We start from the raw sequence: 20,301 nt of genomic DNA, 5'->3' as shown, positions 1-20,301 counted from the left end.
TTGCTTTTGCTAATGATTTTAAACTGTATAAAGCCATTGAGTCATATCTTGATGCTGAGCTACTTCAATTAGATTTAAATAGTGTTGTTGAGTAGTGTAATAGCAATAGTCTAAAACTGAATGTAAAGAACTGTGTATGTATTTCGTTTGGTCATTCTAATAAAATTATTAATTATCAATACCCAATCAACAATAACGAACTCAGGTCAGTTGATACAGTTAAAGATTTAGTGTTTAGATTAGTGTTCTTTTAGATACCAAGCTAACTTTTTTGCCGCATATTTTGGATATTATTAGCAGGAGTATGCGTAGTCTTGGTTTTATCACTAGAAATAGTGTACATCTTTCACCTTACTGTTTCAAATTACTTTATTACTCTTTGCTACGTTTCTTGCTTGAGTATGCGTCTGTAATTTGGTCCCCTTATTATGATTCTCATATTGAACGCCTTGAGACTGTACCGAGAAGATTCTTAAGATCCCTTGCTTTTAGAGCTAAAGTTAATATTTTTTTAAATTATTACATCGACTATAATACTATCAGGGTTCAATTTATGAAATTAATAAATTGTAAAAAATTATATTTTATTCCGAGGATACCTCATTTACACATGTGGTCTACAATTTCAGCAACAATAATTCTTGGGCAATAAAAAATTCGTCTACTAGAAAAGGGACCCAATTAGATTTATAGAATCAACATAGATCTTTGTTACATGTTTGGGCTGGGGTAGTACATGACATATTTATTGGATACTTCTTTTTCCTACCTCGACTGACTGGTGTTGATTTATTTTTATTGAATATAAGGTTTGTCAGGATACTGTCTGGATACTTCCACGTACCGACACGTGTTTCTACTTATTGGCTTCTTTAGCGCAGGGCAACCACCATATATCGAATACACACTAGATAAAGAGAAGAAAACATAAAGTATCAGGAACAGAAGAGAACAATTAATTTTTTTAATCATCTCTAGTTAACCTGAGTCAATATAATTTTAGAGAAAAAAGTTAGCACAGAAAGTTAAATGACAAAAGAAGGATTTGTCAGGATACTCATAGGATGAGAAACAGAAGAAATAAATGTGGTACGTGCTTTTTAGGACAGGGCTACCAGAAAACCAATGTTTTTTATTTTTTTTTGTAAAACTTAACATCCCAAAACAATTAAACTTTTTACTAGCCATTAAGGCACTAACAACGCATTCTCTAACCGTTTCTTTTTAAAACTGACAATTTTAGGAATGCCTGAATACCTAAAATGACAAATCTAATTTTTTAGCCTACAACACCTACTATGCACGTCGAAAATAACACAACTTGATGGATCCAATATGGCTGGCTGTCCATAATTTAAAACATTTTGAATAAATCAAGATTAGCCCCCAACCGTTCCGCTCTGATAAAAGTAGTAAACAAAACGCTTTATAAAGTGATCAATGTGTCGCAACTTGACATTTCCAAAAGCACAAATATATTAAATATGTAGGTATACACTGACGCCTTCGGGGAAAATAAATTATGTATAAACAAAGCAATTATAGCTTTATTAAAATAATAGAGTAGAACAGTGGCCTGCAACCTCTGCTTGACCTCATGGGGCTTGCCCTTTCATTGAACTGCTACAAACATTACACTTTGGTTACGAAACTAGTACGCTTACTAAGAATATAATTGTTGGTGCAATTATTATGCCTTGGTGGAATTTCAAGTAAGAAATATAAGACGAGAAATGTTTGTAAAGTGGACAAATAGCGAGATATTTTATTGCTACTTTTTAAGTTTTGATAAACGGTTTATAAAGTTTACTGTTTGTGTAGTGGTGTATCCGCACCTGTTTAAATTAAAATTGATTTTTATAAAAAATCGATTTTCTTTTCTATAAGTGTCTTGATGCTTTGGAGGTGATTATTCATTCCAAATCTACGACTAAAGTCTGCCTGTTCAACAGGTTGATAGAAATCTAATTTATTTTCCAGTCGGGTGGTTATAAATTGAGTAAACAGTTTATAAAGGTCACATATAAGGCTTATTGGTCGGTAGTTCTCTAGTTACGCTATATTTCCGTTTTGTGCAGGATTACAATGGAATTATCCCATTTTTTGAACTTCCTATTGAATAGACAAAGATTTAAAATCTATTTTATTTTTAGTAGTAGATGTTGGCCTTCTATTTTTTTTGCGTCTGTATTTATGTTGTCTATTTTTTTCTTTTGTGTTTTTTAATGGTAGAGAAAAGTGTTAGTTATACTACCTCTTTGTATACGTAATTTGGGTTTTTAAACATAAGTTTAACTTACTATTTTGTTGAAAAATACATTTTAGCTAGCCCTTAAAAGATGACCCAAGGTACAAACGAGTAGTGTACCTTGGACCAGTATATGTTGTATCTTAGGTCAGTTATAAAAAAAAGGAATGGAAACGAATTTTTAAAGATTTTTATTAAATATCTTAACGACATACAAAACGTTATTAATCGAATGAATATATTTGCAAACAAATACTTATTTAATATTAAATCCACTAAATTCAACATCAAACTGGAGGTGAACATCATGACGTGCAGTTCCGTTTATTTTGTGCGGCTGCGGAAGCTTACGTATAATTTCACTACGCAAAAAATCAAAGGTCTTGGTTGAGTCATTTATAAATTTATTGGTGCTTAAAATTCTGCGTAAATATTGGAGTTCGTTATGAGCCCCACTATTTAGTATTTCGGCAACATAATAAGTGAACGATTTATTTCCAGCAACTTTCACTGAAACGAAGTCTCCTTGTTGAATATTAAAATCCTCAGATAAGTCCTATGAATTTTGATCATTTATTAATTCTTTCTCTCTAGCTACTAAGTCCTCAAATGTTTCTTCATCACTAATTGAAGTTAAAGAAGATCTATCATCATATTTAGCAACGCTTTTTGATAAATTTTTTAAAACACGTTCCTCAACTATTCTCTTAGTAACTGCTTAAACTTTTCCAGATGTATTTGCTAAAGTCTTTCTCTTATTAAGACCCTCTATTTCATCTTTCTCTGGAGTGTCAGTAAGGATACGTCACTTTCCTCTAGCTCTACCTGACTTCATTTTGCGAGCCGGTGCTTTCGGATAGGGCCGTAACATTGCAGGTGTAATAACATTTCCTAACGTTCCTCCTTGAAGAAAATTTTATGTCGAGGGATTATAGCCATCAATTTTCTGAGCCGTGACTTCAGCTTGTTCCCCATTCGGTTTAACGTTGACCTGTGTACAACCGTCAGTAGTGACGTATAGAGACAAAAACTCGCTCTCTTCAAAAATATTTTCATTGACTGGATAAAGACCACTTACTTGAAACCCCTTCTGAATGTTGGATGTAGTAAATGGTTTTGGAAATGCCTTGCCTGCAAGCTCAGTTACATCATAAATCGTAATGGTTTGTCCAGGATGCATAATCATCCACTCGCTACATGTGGCATTATAATAAGTTTTCATGGGCTCAAAAACTGTTCTGTCGAGCTGTTGCATTTTATGACTAGTATGGGGGTGGAACGTAATCGGAATAATGCCATTTTCTTTGCAAAAATTAATAGCTGGGACATTCACATGGTTATCGTGATTGTCTACATCTGGATCTTTAATTATTGGTTTCACATGATTCTTGAAGTACTTTAAATACTGCAAAAACAATGTTTTGTTTGACCAACCAGACGGATTTGCACTTCCTATGGTTCCAACTGGACAACTATTCAGTATATGGTCCTTAAAATTTATTCTTGGAAATATCATCATTGGCGGGATGTGATGGCATCATTAAGGCTATAAGTGTAACGGTGTATCCTCGTTCTGCACTGGTCATTTGACCCAACTGTTTTATTCCCTTATGTCCGATTATTTTTAGTGGCACATGGACAGTTGTTAGTCCTGTCTCGTCGCAGTTCCAAATTTTTTCTGGTGTGAAATTGCCGCGAGATAGGCCTTCTTTGTAATTCCTAAAGAAGGTAGTTATGTTTGTTTTATTAAAGGACGTTAATCGGGCCAAACTCGTAGGCTCGTGTTTCTGAAAAGACAAATCTGCATGTCTTTTAAGGAACTGCCTTAGCCATTCCTTTCCAGCTAGCTTATTTTGGTCCCAAGAAGGCGGATGTAACTAATTATTTGCAATTGCATACTGGTATGCTAAGGTACGAACATCCATTTTAGTCAACCCATAATACAGGCGTGCAGCAGTAAGAAGATTTTTAACTTAACCTCTTCTTTTCTATTAAAAACCTGTTTCACATTATTGGCAGCAACATATGAAAATTCTGCAGCTTCCGATTTTCTGAAGGATTGTACGTCTCTAATAAGCGTAGTTTTGGACATGTTATAGCATCTTGCCGCTTTCCTAATTGATAACTCCCCACTGATACATTTATTAGCTGCTGCAATTATATCCTGGGAGTTTATATGCGCTCTTCTGCACCTACTTTACTTCGAGGCATTTTAATATCTAAAACAAGAGAAAGTCTTTTAACGTATAACTATATATATAACTATATATATAATATAATATATTTAAAATAAAAGTAAAAATAATATTATTTTTAATAAGATTGTGCTTCGTAAGTCATGTACGTTGTACCGGTACATGACTTATTTTCAGTGACCCAAGGTACACAACGGTATTATTTCAGCAATTCTTTGCTTTCTACTTTTAGGTTATGCCTTTAAGTAACAAATACATTCATTAATATCAAGCAAACACCTGTTTTCAATTGTAATAATAAAAATATTTATAATGGTAACAATTTAAACGGATGTTGATGGATAACAAATTGTTCAATAAATTACTAACCACGATGCAAAACACAAAACATTCTATAGAAACCCGCATGACTGATTTTTGATGTATGTGGGGACTTGTATCGCCCTGTCACTCACTCCGAGAGTGGAGGGGAGGCTGTCAATTGTCAGGATGTATTCGATCCATTATGGAGGATTAGGTTGCACCTGAGTCGTGACAGAGACTGGTTGTAAAAGTCGTAAAATTTTGGTGTTAAGGAGTATAGGATCTCTCGTCTGGTGACTACAAAACCTACATGTATATGTAGCTGCCCTCTATTGACTGTATCTTTAAACTTTAAACAACTTAATTTAGACAGATCGAAGATGTATTAACAATGAGTAGAAAATAAAATAGACTGACCCGAGGTACAGACCTGTCCAAGGTACAACATTCTCCCCACATGGATGAAACTTGTATGGTGAAAATCGGAATCGTATATCGGCCATCTTGCTTGGCAAAATTGACAGGGAGCTGACAGACAGTTGTTGACATTGACTGATAGAACATCATTTGTCATGGTCATACCATTTGAATTTGTTTTTTCATTTCAATGAATGCCAGCGTGGGTTCAGTTTGCTATTTGTTTTAAGGATGTTATTTTAAATTTATGACTTTTTTTCTAAAAAGTTCTCTTTCAATATTGGGAGTAGTGTTTTAATTAATTTGCGGCAAGCAATTCCAGGTTTCTGGTAAGTAAATCTGATTTTATTTATTACTATTATGTTTTTGTATTGTCAATCTTTAGTCTTTAATAAAATCAAATTCAGTTTATTTCAATGAAGAAGTATTGACTTTTCAACTATTTAATTTTTAACTTGATTATTATGAATACATATTGCAAAATGTCTGGCCTCTCATTTTCTATTCAACAATTTAAAATTGATTGAAATTTTCCTGACCTTGATGTAAGAGTATGTATATTTGAAATGTTTCTGAGAAACAGTAATAAAAGATTTTTTTAATTTCCTTCAGTTCATATTACAAGAAAAACATGGAGAGGGATATGCAATGTAAATATTATTCAGACTGAGCTATAGAATTTTTTCTGATTTCACAAATTTTAATAATGTTGATACCGCTGGCTTTACACTACAATACATATTTATTTAAACATTTATTTTTTCTTTTTTTTTACATGAATCATTTAGTAAATTGATTCATAAGGTTTGCACTGTCTATTTTTTATTTTATTTCCTGCTCGTGTCATACCACTTCCTGTGTTCACTGAGACAAGACATAAGGTATAGCGGCTAAGAGACCTGAGCACCCGGAATGGATCAGAATTAATGTTTTTCTTACAACTTCTTTTTTTAAGAGTTTCTTTTTATTTTATGTAAACATCTATCCTTGAATTAAGTTTTTAGTAATATTATAGTTCCAAGATATGTTGTTAGTATTATAAGAGACCAACAAATATATTCTATGTAAGTGATATATGTTTATACTAAAGAGTTGTTTTCATTTTGAAAGAGTTAATTTTGTTTTGTCGATGGATATATTGTTTCTTTCGATCACATTTCGAGAATTTTTGATTAATTTTAAAAATTAATATTTAGATTATAATTTAAATAATTTTAAAATCTGTTTAATTTTTCTTTAGGAAACAGATACAAGTACATATTAAATAAGAATAATTCATCCTCTATTGACTCTATGTGTTAATAAAATGAGGATATTATTAACCTAATGGGAATGCCTTTAGATGTATTATGAGAAAATAGCACAAAAATGTTGACAACCTTTTCTAATCTGTATAAAATTAGGGTAGTTCAGTGCTAACAAAATAATTTTCAACATTTTTAGATTAATTTTAATTTATATAATGTCTGTTATAATGAATTATTGAATATTATGTATATCATTTTAAGTAATTTTTTTTCCAGGAAAATTAAATAATAAATGTACTAAAGCAAAAAAAACATTGTTTTATTTCCATTTGTCCAATTGGTGATATGTCATACACTATTGTTAGTACAATTTCGTAGATTATTGCAGTAAATTAACCTATTTAGATATGTAAAATAAAGCTGAAACGTTTTATTTTTGTTCAGATCAATATCTGATGCTAACACCTAATCAAAAAGGCTTTTTTCTCTATGAGTAACCTTTTTGATTAGGCGTTTGCTTTAGATATTACGATTAAATGATAAGATTGTCAGATTAAATAAAATGTGATTTCCCGCCTTAATTTGGCCACGCCTTTCTACCATTTCGATTGGTCCAATTAGACACGTCAAACTGTCAAGTTAGTTACAACAGTTTCCGCTGCCAAGCGAGAGGCCGCTAGCTGATTTGTCAGAAGAATTTCTTTCAGTTTGTATGCAACCACCACTTCTCTATATATTTGTGTTCTGTGATTCTCCCCTACTTCAGTTTCTTATATGGTAATATTAGGAAGCTCTTCTAATCCTTGGTTGACAATGCCCTTCCTCGATGACAGGATTTGCGGTTCAGGATTTTCTCCGCCACTATCATCATATTGACTTTTGTAAACGAGTTTATGAAATTCAACCATTATATTTAGTTCTCCATTTTTATTTCTCATTTTGCATATTTCTTTCGATCCATTCTTAAGTTTTCTTTGGAATACCCTGATGCTTTTGTTATGCTCTATGGTTCTTTCAGTTTCTCTCACTTTGTACCTCGTTGCACCTCTTATTGCTTTGGAGATTTATCTATTTAGTTCCCATATAGCTCTTTTACTGTAGTTTTTTATTAATTTCTTGTGTATCTTCTTTCTTCCATTAGTTTGTTAATTTCTTAGCTTCTCCTTTCATTGAATACAATAGAGCTAAACACATTGTATATTGCCCTTTAGAAATGTACAGTCAACTACCGATATACCAAATTGATCCACAGTACCTATAAAACTGCAAAATTGATAGTAAAACTACATGAAAATACCAACCTCATTGAACGTGGTGTTCGGCAAGGCGACGAGACAAAACTGTTTATTACTGAGTCATGGAGAGTGCATTCAAACAATTGGACTGTAGTTAGAAAGATATAGACATAGATGGCAAGAAACTAAACAGCTTACGTCTTGTGGATGATATAGTGCTATTCTTGGACAATCTAGAAGAAATGTGATTGATGTTGCAGACCTGCAAGAAGTATGTAAAAAAGTCGTTATTAATATCAGTATTTCAAAAACAAAATTCACGACAAACCTTATTCCCAGATGCAGCTTGAAGGGCTGAAATTGAAATAGTAGGTAGATATGTGTACCCAATGATACCCATTCTCGTACAGGCGGACTGCACTCAATGGACTGTCAAATTTGACCTGCAGTCGTGGGCTGCGATAGACCATTACGTTCAGTTATATAATACAAACCATGCAGCCTGCAGGCCATCACCTGACAGTCCCAGAACTGCAGGCCGCCTCATTATTTGCCATACATCCACAGTCCGTCGCAAAAGTTTTACAGTTCTTGCTTGTAGTGGGTTTGGCAAAAGAACAATAAACCAGTGGTAAAATGTTAAGAAAAAAGAAACTTATTGTTCTCGACTTTGCTATTAACTAATGAACACGGAAAAAATCGCAAACGTTTTTGGGATTCAAAGAATGGTTAAAAGATCGTGAAAATTTATCACATATGAAACTTCTGAAGCGATTAAAAGATTCCAGCAGCGAAGATTTTAAAAATTATCTTAAGATGGACGAGGCTTCTTTCAGAAAATTATTAACTTTAGTTAAACCCCACATAAAACGCCAGAATACAGTAATGAGAAAAGCCATTAGTGCCGAAGAAAGGTAAATAGTGACCTTGCGTTATCTGGCAGCTGGACGTACATTTAAGGACTTGAAAGATTTATTTTCAATTGTCATTATTTCTCCCCAAGCACTACCAGGAAAAATTATACCAGAAACCTGCGAATGGACTTACAAGGCGTTGAAAAATGAATATATGAAGGTTAAGTTCATAAAATTTTGGAATACAGTGCATAATATAAGTGCGTAATTTTTTCATGTTTTAGTAACATTTCAAAATAATATTTCAATTACGTATTTTATTGAAAAATTAAGTCATTGAAGTTTCGCAAATTTATCGATTAAAAACCAACAATTCAGTTAAAGATCCTCTAAATTCAGACGTGTTGCCGCTTTCCTCCATTGTTTCAAAGGTAGTTTTATCTACATATCTTATATGTACAGTTTATATTTGTCTCAAGGTTTTTATCTTCTGCATTTGTGAACTGTGTTTCAGGAATAGTTGCTGAGGGTCGTCAGACAGTGAAATTTTGTTGCTGATTGTAAGTTGATATGTGTTGGAAAGGAGAAAAGGTTGTGGCTCTTGATTATATTCAAGTTGCATTGGCAACATAGTATTATAATGAGATGCAATATTATGTGTCGATTTTCTTTTGAACACCAATGAAGAGAAGACGTTAAAGTAATAATTCAGCAACACTTTCTATTCGCTATCCATCCCGCTTATGGGCCACATTTTTCAATACTGTCAACACTGTCACATTCATCATTTTCTCTGTCCAAATTAGCGCAAATCCTTTGGTTAGTTTCTTTCTGTCCATTATTCTTCTTTGTCGCACTATTCGAAGATCTGGAAGTTGATGTACGTGAATACGTTGATGACTGATGCGGTGTTTGTGGTGGTGATAGCTAGTATATTTCAGACAGTGCTTGCAACGAATCTTCATTAAGCGGTGAAAATTGAGTATCATGTTGGGTGACATCTTCCTGAAAGAACAAAATACAAAATTTATTTTATTATTTTTTTTTGCAGTTTCCAAAAACATCAGAGGAGTGGCAAGAAATAGCTTGTAATCTTGAAACCAGATGGAGGATCTATTAATGGTAAACATCTGGAAATTGTGAAACCAGCCAACAGCGGGTCATATTTTTTAATATTGTCTAATTACAAAGACTATCACAATGTAGTTCTCATGGCCCTTGTTAATGCTGATTATGAATTTATATATGTTAATGTATAGGCTGTAATGGGCGAGTTTCTGTTGGAGGTGTTTTAGAATATACAAAATTTTACGATAAACTTATAGAAAAAAAGCTAAATTTGCCTTCTAATGACGTAACAAAGCATAATTTAAATTTCGTTTTTGTGGCAGATGATGAAGCATGAAAATATTGTAAAACATTTTCCATGAAACAATTTAACAAAAGAAGATCTATTTGTTGTACCATAATTTATCAATAATGTTAAAATTGAAATACGTTTTAACATCTTTTTAATGAAACACCTTGTATATTTTTAATGAATTAGGTACAGAAATATTATTCTTTAAAAATTTCTTTTAACATTAGCCTTTCTTAGCAAAATATGTAAAAATATACAGAGTGGTCCACCGGGAACAGCATTGATCGATTATGGGAAAACTATCAATAGGAAAATTTTAAAAATTTGGCAACGTGGTAAGGTCGATGGGGGACATATGGCTAAAATATTTTCAATTTCAAGGACATTTTAAGGTTAGGCCGGTTATTAATAATTTTAAACAAACTTACCTCAACATCACTTTGCTCTTCCTGATCCGCCGTAAACATCAATAAGTCGAAATACCACAACGTAGGTACATAAACATTAACAGAGCTTTCACCTGATCGTTTGGATTTTCTTACTTTTTTCATTTCTTTCCGGAAAGCACTCCGCAAGTTATTAATTTTCTTTTTAACAGAATCAACTGTTGCGTTTGGATTAATCTTTCTGTAAAGCAACAATAGTTTTTCATATGCTTTATTTTTTTCTTGCCGATTTGAATATGCCTTACTTTTTATTTTCCAAAGACATGGCCATTGCCTATATAGATCAATAAATTCGCTCCAAAATGCCTATTGCTTGACTCAGACATCTTTGCTACAGACCAAAACTTCCAACTGTTACTAGTTTAAAGATCGAAACGTACAATTTGAACTGACGATTTTTCTCCACACACTTCAGTCCGTGGTGCGATTTAAGTTAACTGTGGGCTTAGACCTGTCGGCGGCCTGTATGTGTATGTACAAATTTGAACTGTCGATTTGCAAATCGGCAGTTCTGGACTGAAGAAAAACTTTATGTAAATGGGTACCTTTAGTCATATGGTCAGCATCTCAAGGAATAATCAGACATGCGAACTAAAGAGAAGGCTCACTTGCTTATGCACATATGTTGGAAGACTTAAAGACATTTTCAAAGGTGACATTCCCGTCAATATAAAAAAGGAGTTTTTGACCAGTGCGTGCTTCCAGTACGTTATCTAAACATCCTGTACTCTCTCAACATCTTATTAACGTCACACTGGCAATTGAATGGCAAGAAAGAGACTTAATAATAGAGACAAAGCAAAGCGTTCTTCTTTCTACCCATATGGCCGACAGTTCTGTAATGATTTATCTATGAGAGAAGAAGAAAACGGGAAAAAATCGATATTAGATTTATTTTTTGAAAACATTAAAGCTCTAAAAATATCCGAAGTTGCTGTTAAACACAGATTAAAGAAAAAAAACATTTCAAATGTTATGGAACACCGAAGCCCAAAAAAATATTGACCAAGAATAAAATCGATTTTCAAAAATATATACAATACATTTTTTCCAATGCCTTATACTAATCCGCAGCATCAGGCGCCCCTACCTATTCAGTTATATACATCATAATCATCATCGGCTTCATCCCGTTTATCTTACGTGGTTACATTCTAGATACCGAAATTGAAGTGACTGTAACGGCTTTGTCACCAAAATCATATTTCTCATAATCCAGTCCTGCCCAATTTTCAACGACTGCCTCATATGTTCTTTCACACATTTTTCACATTTCACACATTTCAAATACTTCAGACCAATGTAGCCAATTTAAGTAAACTTCCCTTAGTACAAAATTGCTTAGGCACTAAGCGGCATTGAATTGAGAACTTTAAAACTGATTTCCTTCATTAATTCCAAAGGTGCTAGTACCATTTTGTCAAAATTTGGTGCACTGGCATAGCTTTATAGAGCACAAACACCCATGTCACAATTATTATGATTAATATCAGTCCAGGGGCGTAAAACCTGGTTAAACTTGCTTTTATTTAATAATTGTTTGTTTCAGATTCTTATGCCAATGAAATCAGTGATATGTAGCTCAGGAACCCTAATAATAGTAACAGCAATAGCTAAGAAACTTAAAATTACATAGAGGGAGATGCAGAGTAGAGATCGGCTGTTATTTCAAAAGCTGCTAATTTGTTGCTGCTATTCGATAGAAGCTGTTTCACCCTGTTTTTCAATTCTGGAAAAAGATGCTACTAAAAAGCAGTATACTGTAAACAATGCTATATAAATGTGAAAAGCGGTCGACTAATATAGTGTGAACTCGTCGCGGATTGCGGTTGGGTTAGGTTGGGTTCACAGTTCATAATTTTCAAATCGAGTTGTTACTTCTATAAATGATATTATAACTTTTATGATATGTTTAAAAATTTGATTATGTATTTGTAAAAATTTCCATGGTTTATTGTATTATATTTTATTGTATCAAATTTTTTAAAAGTATTTTTAATTGATGTAAGTTTATAGAATAATAACAATTACAAATTTTTGAGGGAATACTTAAAGTGATTTAAAGTATACTGTAACATGTATCTGGGTAAGACTTTTATACATTTTCTGATCTTGTATGTAAAAGATCTCCGAAAGATCGCAGTTTTATGTACGAAATTTTAGTGATGCCGGATTAGTGATATTTATTTAATTATAATATCATTAAAATTACCGGCTCGAGTGATATGTCATGACCTAATGAATCCCATGTAGGAATATTTGCCTACATTGGATGTTATTTTAGGACTAAACTTCTGATCAAGGTCTGCATTTATGCTAATGCCTTTCTTATATATTCTACTTTCTTATTTTTAAGATACTGACCAAAGAAAAGATCTTATAGCGTTAAAATACAAAATCGCGTCCGTCGACTGATCTAAGAAAAAATCATATTCAGCAAACCGTAACAGCGGTGTCCGCACGATTCTCGAAAAAAAATGAACCAATTACGCCTGCGGACCCAAAAGCACACAAAACAATCACCTTTTGAGAATGTTGAATCAAGTAAGATTTTCCAATCCCTAAATACGGAAATTGTGCGTATTTACGAACCCTTCAACTTGATACCAATATACCTATACCCTTGTTCTCTTGTTTATTCGACAAACACACTGTCCCTAGGCTTTAATTCCTATATTTTAGGATATAACGGTAAATTTTTATGTAAAATCTCATATATAATCAAAGGCCTAATTTTTAAGATTTATAATACCATTCGGCAGAACGTTTGTTGCTTAGAAGGTCAATTATATGTGCAATAATATGTAAAGTACGAAATGCATTTTCCCTTGATTGACCTTCATCATAATAGAATTAAATAATCTTGAGATATTTGCTCGTTTATTGCTCCATAACTGTTTTTAATTATGTTCTAAGATTAAAAATTAAAAAATGTTATTGTAATGTGGAAGCCTATCTTATCATGCCTCTAAAGATTTTCAATAATATGCATTAGAGATTCAGATTAATAAAATTCATATTTTAACTTAAGGCTCAGATCAAAAAGATTTTATTGTGCGCTTTATAGTATTGGCAAATTTTCCATGTCTAATTTTAATATATTAACTTTTATTTTTATAAAAAACCTATAGACAAAATGGTAAACAAAAAAATGAATTCAATTTAAATTACCCTTACTTTATTATCATATAAATGAAATATATCTTAAGATCTGATGATGACTTAAACAGCAGAAAACCGGTAATAATTAGTGCTAATTTTCAGTTATCACAGCAGGCCAAAAATGTTATTACCATCGCGAAATATATGTTGACCTGTAAACAGAGGTAAACACAAGATTCTTGTCTGCTTTTTTTATTTCTAAATTATTTCTTTTACTAATCATATGTTCTTTTGGGGTTGTGATGTCTCGTATATAGTTCAGGTATTTTAATAATGATACTAAAACTATAATTGATATTTAGATAGTCAGAAGCAGAGAAGTTAGGAATGATATTGGTGACTCGTTACAAAATCTTAGTGTTCTTACACGTTACGTGAACAAAACTCTAAGATTTCGCCATTTTTCCACCTGCTATTAAAAAATATTTCGATTATGTATTACTTAAGTTTACGTTCAAAAATAATTTGACGCAATTTTAACGGATTTTGATTCTAATGTAGAGTAGAAAAAAATGTAAAGTCGTGAAAAACTTTGACCATGCCTTGATGTATAACTAAAATTATTGCGACAAAGAAATAGCGTGTAATTTATGGTACCTAACGAATATACTTTTTCTAAAATATTCGTGACCAGAGGTTAATACACGTTTGATACTTATAATTTTGTTTGTGTAAAAGAAAAACCTCTATATAATATCAAAAGGTAATATATACCTTAACCACAGTTATTGCGCTCGAATAAAATAACTGAATAAGTTCAAAAACTAATAAAAACTATTAAGTAAACCTCATAAAGACTTTAAATATTTTCTTTCATGATCTCCGATCTTTCCTTGATGTATGTAGAAGTTAATTAATAAATTCTTTTCTAAAGTTTTTTTATCGGCAAAAATAGATGAGATGGTTTTGTTTTTATATAAATTAAAAATAACAAAATGATAGTTTTTCCTGGTAAAGGTACTGGAGAACTTTATAATACCGTGTATAACCTCTCGGGTTTATAATGATAATAATGATAATAATAATAATAATAATAATAATAATAATAATAATAATAATAATAATAATAATAATAATAATAATAATAATAATGATAATAATAATAATAATATAAAGAACATAAATTAGTTCCCACTTACCAATGTTTGGTGAGGTGTCAAAGTGGTTCAGAATATTGGGGTTTTAAGTTTTTTAATAAAAAACCTTTAGAGATGCAGGAACTGCACCATTCTAAGTTAAAAAATAAAATTCTAGTTCAAGAATCCTTTTACTCATTACATATTTAATGAATTTTTGCATTAAAATTGTTTACTCATTTTTAAATAGTATAGACAGATATTGTACTTTATACTTTTTGCATTGTGACTTGTGTAAGTACTACTTTACATTAATAAAGAATTTAAATTGGAATTGAATCAGTGACCTCAGTAAGAGCTGACTCACAATTATGCTCCTGTCTAAAACCGGACTTGTTAATGCGTAAAATATTGTTAGAATTTACAAAAGTGCCTATTTGAGTCTCCGTTACTTTTTCTAAAATCTTGGATGAGCAAGGAACGATTGAGACTAATCGAAGGTCGTTAAATTCCTTAAGGTTGTTACATTTGCACAATGGATTGACTTCGGCTTACTTCCATGATTCTCGAAATGTATCTGATTTCAAGCAAAAGTTTACAAGATGTCTAATATGAGGAATTAAAAATGGATAACAGTATAAAATTAGATTTAAATTTGTCCTATTGCATTTGATTTTAGGTTATAAACTACTTTTAATATATCACTATCTGCCACAGAAGCAAAAGAAAATGAATTTGTAATATTGAGCTTGCTATTTAGATAGGATAATAATGTTTCGTAATGCATGTTTTGATTATTTGTGTTCATCGAAGAAAAATAATTATTTAATTCATGTACGTTGGACACATTTTTTGGAAAGTGGTTGGATCTATTTTTTACTATGTTTATTTTTTTAGGTTCTTGCCATTTCTGCTTAGTGGTACCTTGCTTAAAGACGAAATTCAGATAAGCTTGTTTTTTTAGCTCTTATGGCTGATGTTGTAATATTACAAAGTTCTTTATACTAAACCCAGTGATTGGTGTCTTTACTGGCTCGGAATCTATTAGGAGTTTTATTGCAAAGTTTTAACATCATACGAATATTATCTGTAATCCATGGTATGCAAGTATGGTTTGGCTTTGCGATTGACACTGACGACAGGGGCATCATTTTTGCCAAACAATTTTAATGAGCTTGAAAATTTACTTTTTCATTGGCGTTATTTAATTCATAAAAAATGTCCCAGGAAATGTTTTCAATGCCGCGTTGAAAAAGTTTTTTATTAATTACGTTAAGATGTCTAAATTTAAAACTATATAATGGTTTTACATTTTCGTTTTTTGATTGAAAATTACAAAAGATTAGGTTATGGTCAGATATCTGTATATCCTCGGTGCCAACACCTATGACTTTATCCTGATTACAGAATATTAAATCAATGGTAGATGAGTTATAATTATTTATTGTTGTAGGCTCTGAAATAAGTTGTTTTAAACCAAATACGTCAGTTATATTCTGTATAGATATACTCAATTTGTTGCCCATATTTCCCATGTCAGTATTAATATCCTCAAAACAAAATAGTGCATTATTGCTTGAAAATATTTCTGTCAATATTTCCTGATAATAATTTAAAAAAATTGGTAATATTGGATGAAGGTGGTCTATATATATTTTCTGATACAAAGATTTCATCGCCCAAGAAAAACTTAACCCAGATGTGCTCAACAAATTCGGTACATTCTTGTAGTATAATAGTATTTGAAATTTTGATTAATGTATAAGCCTACGCCACCACCCCTAGAATTTCTGTCCTGCCATGATCATCTGCCTGATGATCACTTATATCACTATGTAGCCATGTTTCAGAGACCCCAATGACATTATAGTTGTGTGCCAGTATGTAATCTCTGAATATTTCAAATTTATTAGGTAAGGAACGTGCATTTATATGTCCAAGGAAATCATAGTAAGAAGAGAATAAATAGAGATTAGTAAAAGAGAAGAGAATAAAAAGGAGCTTTGAAAATAGATACTAGAGAAGAGTTCTCTGAAAACAAAAAAAGTTCACACCAAAAATTCTTATAGACACAACCCGTGCGTGCATACTGTTATTTAATTTGCGGCTTTTTCTTGAAAACAAGTTACATTACTTATATTGTAGATTACATTATTTAAAACTTAAATTATTACTGTTAAATATATGGCTCAAAAATAAATAAATAAATAATAATTACAATTAGTCTAGGAGAAAAGTCTTATCAGTCAACACCAAGAAATTGAAATTTGTCAAACAGTGGGCTGCCAGAGGCAGTTGTGTATATAGGTCTCCTGATGGACCCATCATGCCCCACCGGGGGTTACCAGAGCCCAATAGCCTTAGAAAAACCGATAAGGCTCTCTGATCTGAAGGACTTAAGTCGCTCGGTGTACTGAAGGTGTTACCTAAGTATTTAAACCGACCACGTGGGCTACGGTTTCATCCTCCTCCCAGCACCACCGGTATTTCCGAATGTCCGCAATGCTGATTGTATGAAGATGGCTTCTTAAGTGCAATCCAGTATCACCGGAGCCTTGCAGTGTTACTGGTCATCAGAAGGAGAGGGCATTCCTGTACGGCCAGTGACCAGATTTTTGCATAACCAATTTTGCCAGCACGTAGTTCGCCGTGGACATATAGCCTATGCGCAGTCCTTATTGCCTCGAATTGCACGACGAGGTTCAGAGGCGGAAGGCTCAGCAGAGTCTCAAGCGCTCTAGTTGGCGCCATTCGTATGGAACCCATTATGCTGAGACATGCATGCATGTTCGACGTTTGGTCCGCCTACAGGCCCATAGCGCGCAGGTGGCCTTCTTGATGTTGCTATCTGCGTGATCATACCAGGAGAGTATGGAATCTTGATTTCCAGTAATCAAACTGTCCTGGAGTATTGCAGCTGCACAGAGATATAATGGGGGGCGTGCTAAAGTTACGTCTCCTCGTGAATAGTAGGAGCTCTGCTTTTTTGGGTCTAATCCTGAGACCCCTCGAGAGGCACCATCTGTAAACCATACGCAGGGCTCTCATCATAGCGCCCCGCATTGAGGCATTTTCCCTGGGAAAAGGATTACCAGATCATCAGGGTAGGTCTGTGTGTATAGGCCAGCATTGTTTAAAAGATTTATCAGGCTGTCAACTATAAGGTACCACAAGGTTGTGGACAATACTACTCCCTGCGGGCAGCCTCTAGCCGCCAACGTTTTGATAACCTCGCTGTTAAGCTTGGCAGATACATGACGTTGCGAAAGCACACCAAACAGGGTTCTGAGGCCGCGGATCTCGAGTGCTTGGCAGATTATTGCAAAAAGGGTGTTAGTAAACGCCCCTTTAAGGTCTAAAAATGCCCCCAGGCAAATCTACCCAGAGCACCCTCCACCTTCCTCACGAGGTGGTGTAATAGGCATATACATAGGTCTGATAGGCATATTGGTGCACATGCAGTGGTTTTTTAACCAGGATGCTTAAGGTACCGGTCAATCAGCCTCTCCATCGCCTTCAACATTAAGTTGGTAAGGCTGATTAGTCGGTACGATTTGGGTCTGTAAAATCAATCTTTTTTCTGGGTTTCGGAATGAAGACGACTTTCACTTTACGCCATAGCTTTAGGACGTAGCCCTGAGCTTGAGTCAACACCACACTAAACCGTTAAATAAATCTTTTCATGAAATCGTTGAGTATTGTAATTTTTTATTATTATTTTAGAAGCTTTAGCTTGAAAATAAGAACAATCAGATTAGGTAGAATTAACCGATGGCTCCAAGTATAGACTATTCCTAATGAAAAAAAATCATACTGAACAAAGATTAATTATACTGTCCCATACTCAATAAATAATAAACGGTGCAATATTCACGTATTGTTAAGAGCGAAACGAAAAAAAATACAGGCTTAAAATTAAAGAAAAAGTGTACCTGTTAAACTGCGATTTGATTGAGGTGATGATCAAGGTTGTCCACTCTATGAATTTCACCCCGATTGTTTTTTACATAAACACTGCCATTAAGAGACCACGCACTGATTGAACTAAACTTATTCACAGTGGAACGAAGCAGTCGCACTTTTGCGAGATCTTCCTTGATTGTAATATTCGGTGTCGATTTTAAAATTCTATTAATTCTTAAGCATCGTTCGTTTACGTCTAAAAACTAAACCAAAATAACAGGCGGTTTCGATGGATCGGGTACTTGACTGCACATAATCGCAGCGGCTCATATCGGAAATTTCAAAATTTTTGGTTTTGAGATTAGTTCTTAGCATGTTAAAGAATTCTAATTAAATATCGTTTTCGTGCTCATCCTTAAAACCAAAAATGCGAATATTACGCCTGCGGCAATGCAATATTATTCCTGAGAGTCTAGCATAGTAGATAGGCCCGACTTTTCATCTTTTAGATCCTTGAACTCTTTTGCGAGAGTTGTTGACTGTTCCTCTATTTCGCTAAATATTTTGGCGATTTTTGATTGCAGTTTCTTGGTTATGTTTTCGGCAATGATAGCCGATTGCGCTGTTATGGTTTCGCGCACCACGTCATGAACTATGCGCTAATATCTTCCAGATCTGTTCTCGTTAGCACCATTTTAAATCAAACTTACTAGTTTTATAGAACGCTTTTCTCATAGATAAATAATACTGATCACAGCAGAAATAATCGGTCATAAGCTAATGTACAATGTAGCTGTTAATTATAACTTTAGCACACAAAAGCTCTTAGAATAGTTCTACACGGTTGTTGTCGTATATTTACTTGAGAAGCGCCATCTTGTCTCTTTATGTATGCTTGGAGGCGCCCGCTCATATTGTCTATAAGACCGAAGATATGCTGTTGAGGAATATTGTGCTATTCTTCCCAAGTAGTATGAACAAGCTCTTGTATAGTTCTAGGTGAGTTTCTGCGTCATTGCCCTGGTAAGCATTTCCTAAGCATGATCTGTGGAATTCATATTTGGCAAATAGTGCGGGCTAGTCGAAACGACTGATGCCTTCCGATTTAAGATAATCAATTATAGCTCTGGTACGGTGAGGTCAGGTCCTGGCTACAGTCTGACGTAAGGCTCTATAACTTCTCTCATGTATCACTAGTCATTGTGCCTTGAATATAAATTAATTCTGTGCGACCATTAGACATGATACCAGCCCAAAACATTTTCCAGCCCAAAACAGCACTTTCTCCTGCAAAGAGTGGTACGGGGTGTAAATGAGCAAGGTAATCAGCTCTTGTTGACTCTCTTCATACCCGTATCCGATAACTATCCTACACCAAACAAATTTTAGTTTTGTCAGCAAAAAAACACCGAGTTTCAAAATTCTGCAGGTAAAACGATATGCTTTTGTGCCAACTGTAGCTGACGAACTTTGTGCTCAGGGTGTGGTTCAGGGTACTCTTAATGGTCAGCGATATCTTAAACCTTTTGTTAGCATCCGCTTCCGTAATAGAGAGACCGATAGTTGAACTTCCAAAACATTACGCATTGGAGTGCTGGTAATGTTACAGTTGGGTTTCTTCGGATGGTTAAGTAAATATAACGGTTCTATTCTTGATTAGTTAAACGCCTTCTATCACTTTTCGGTTTATCATGAAGGAAATTATTCTAAATTCATCGATTCTAAGTGCAACACATATTACTTTGCCAAACATCAACTCTATTAGCCATGAATCTTTGAGAGTGGCTTTCTTTAAGTAAAACCGCTCTTCTTGCATGTTTAATCTCACTAATAACAAAATTTAACTACGTATTCT

Source organism: Anthonomus grandis, chromosome 9, assembly GCF_022605725.1.
Source record: "Anthonomus grandis grandis chromosome 9, icAntGran1.3, whole genome shotgun sequence".
In the NCBI taxonomy this organism is placed as follows: Eukaryota; Metazoa; Arthropoda; class Insecta; order Coleoptera; family Curculionidae; genus Anthonomus; species Anthonomus grandis.
The sequence above is the reverse complement of the archived record's forward strand: the minus strand, read 5'-3'. Positions refer to the sequence as shown.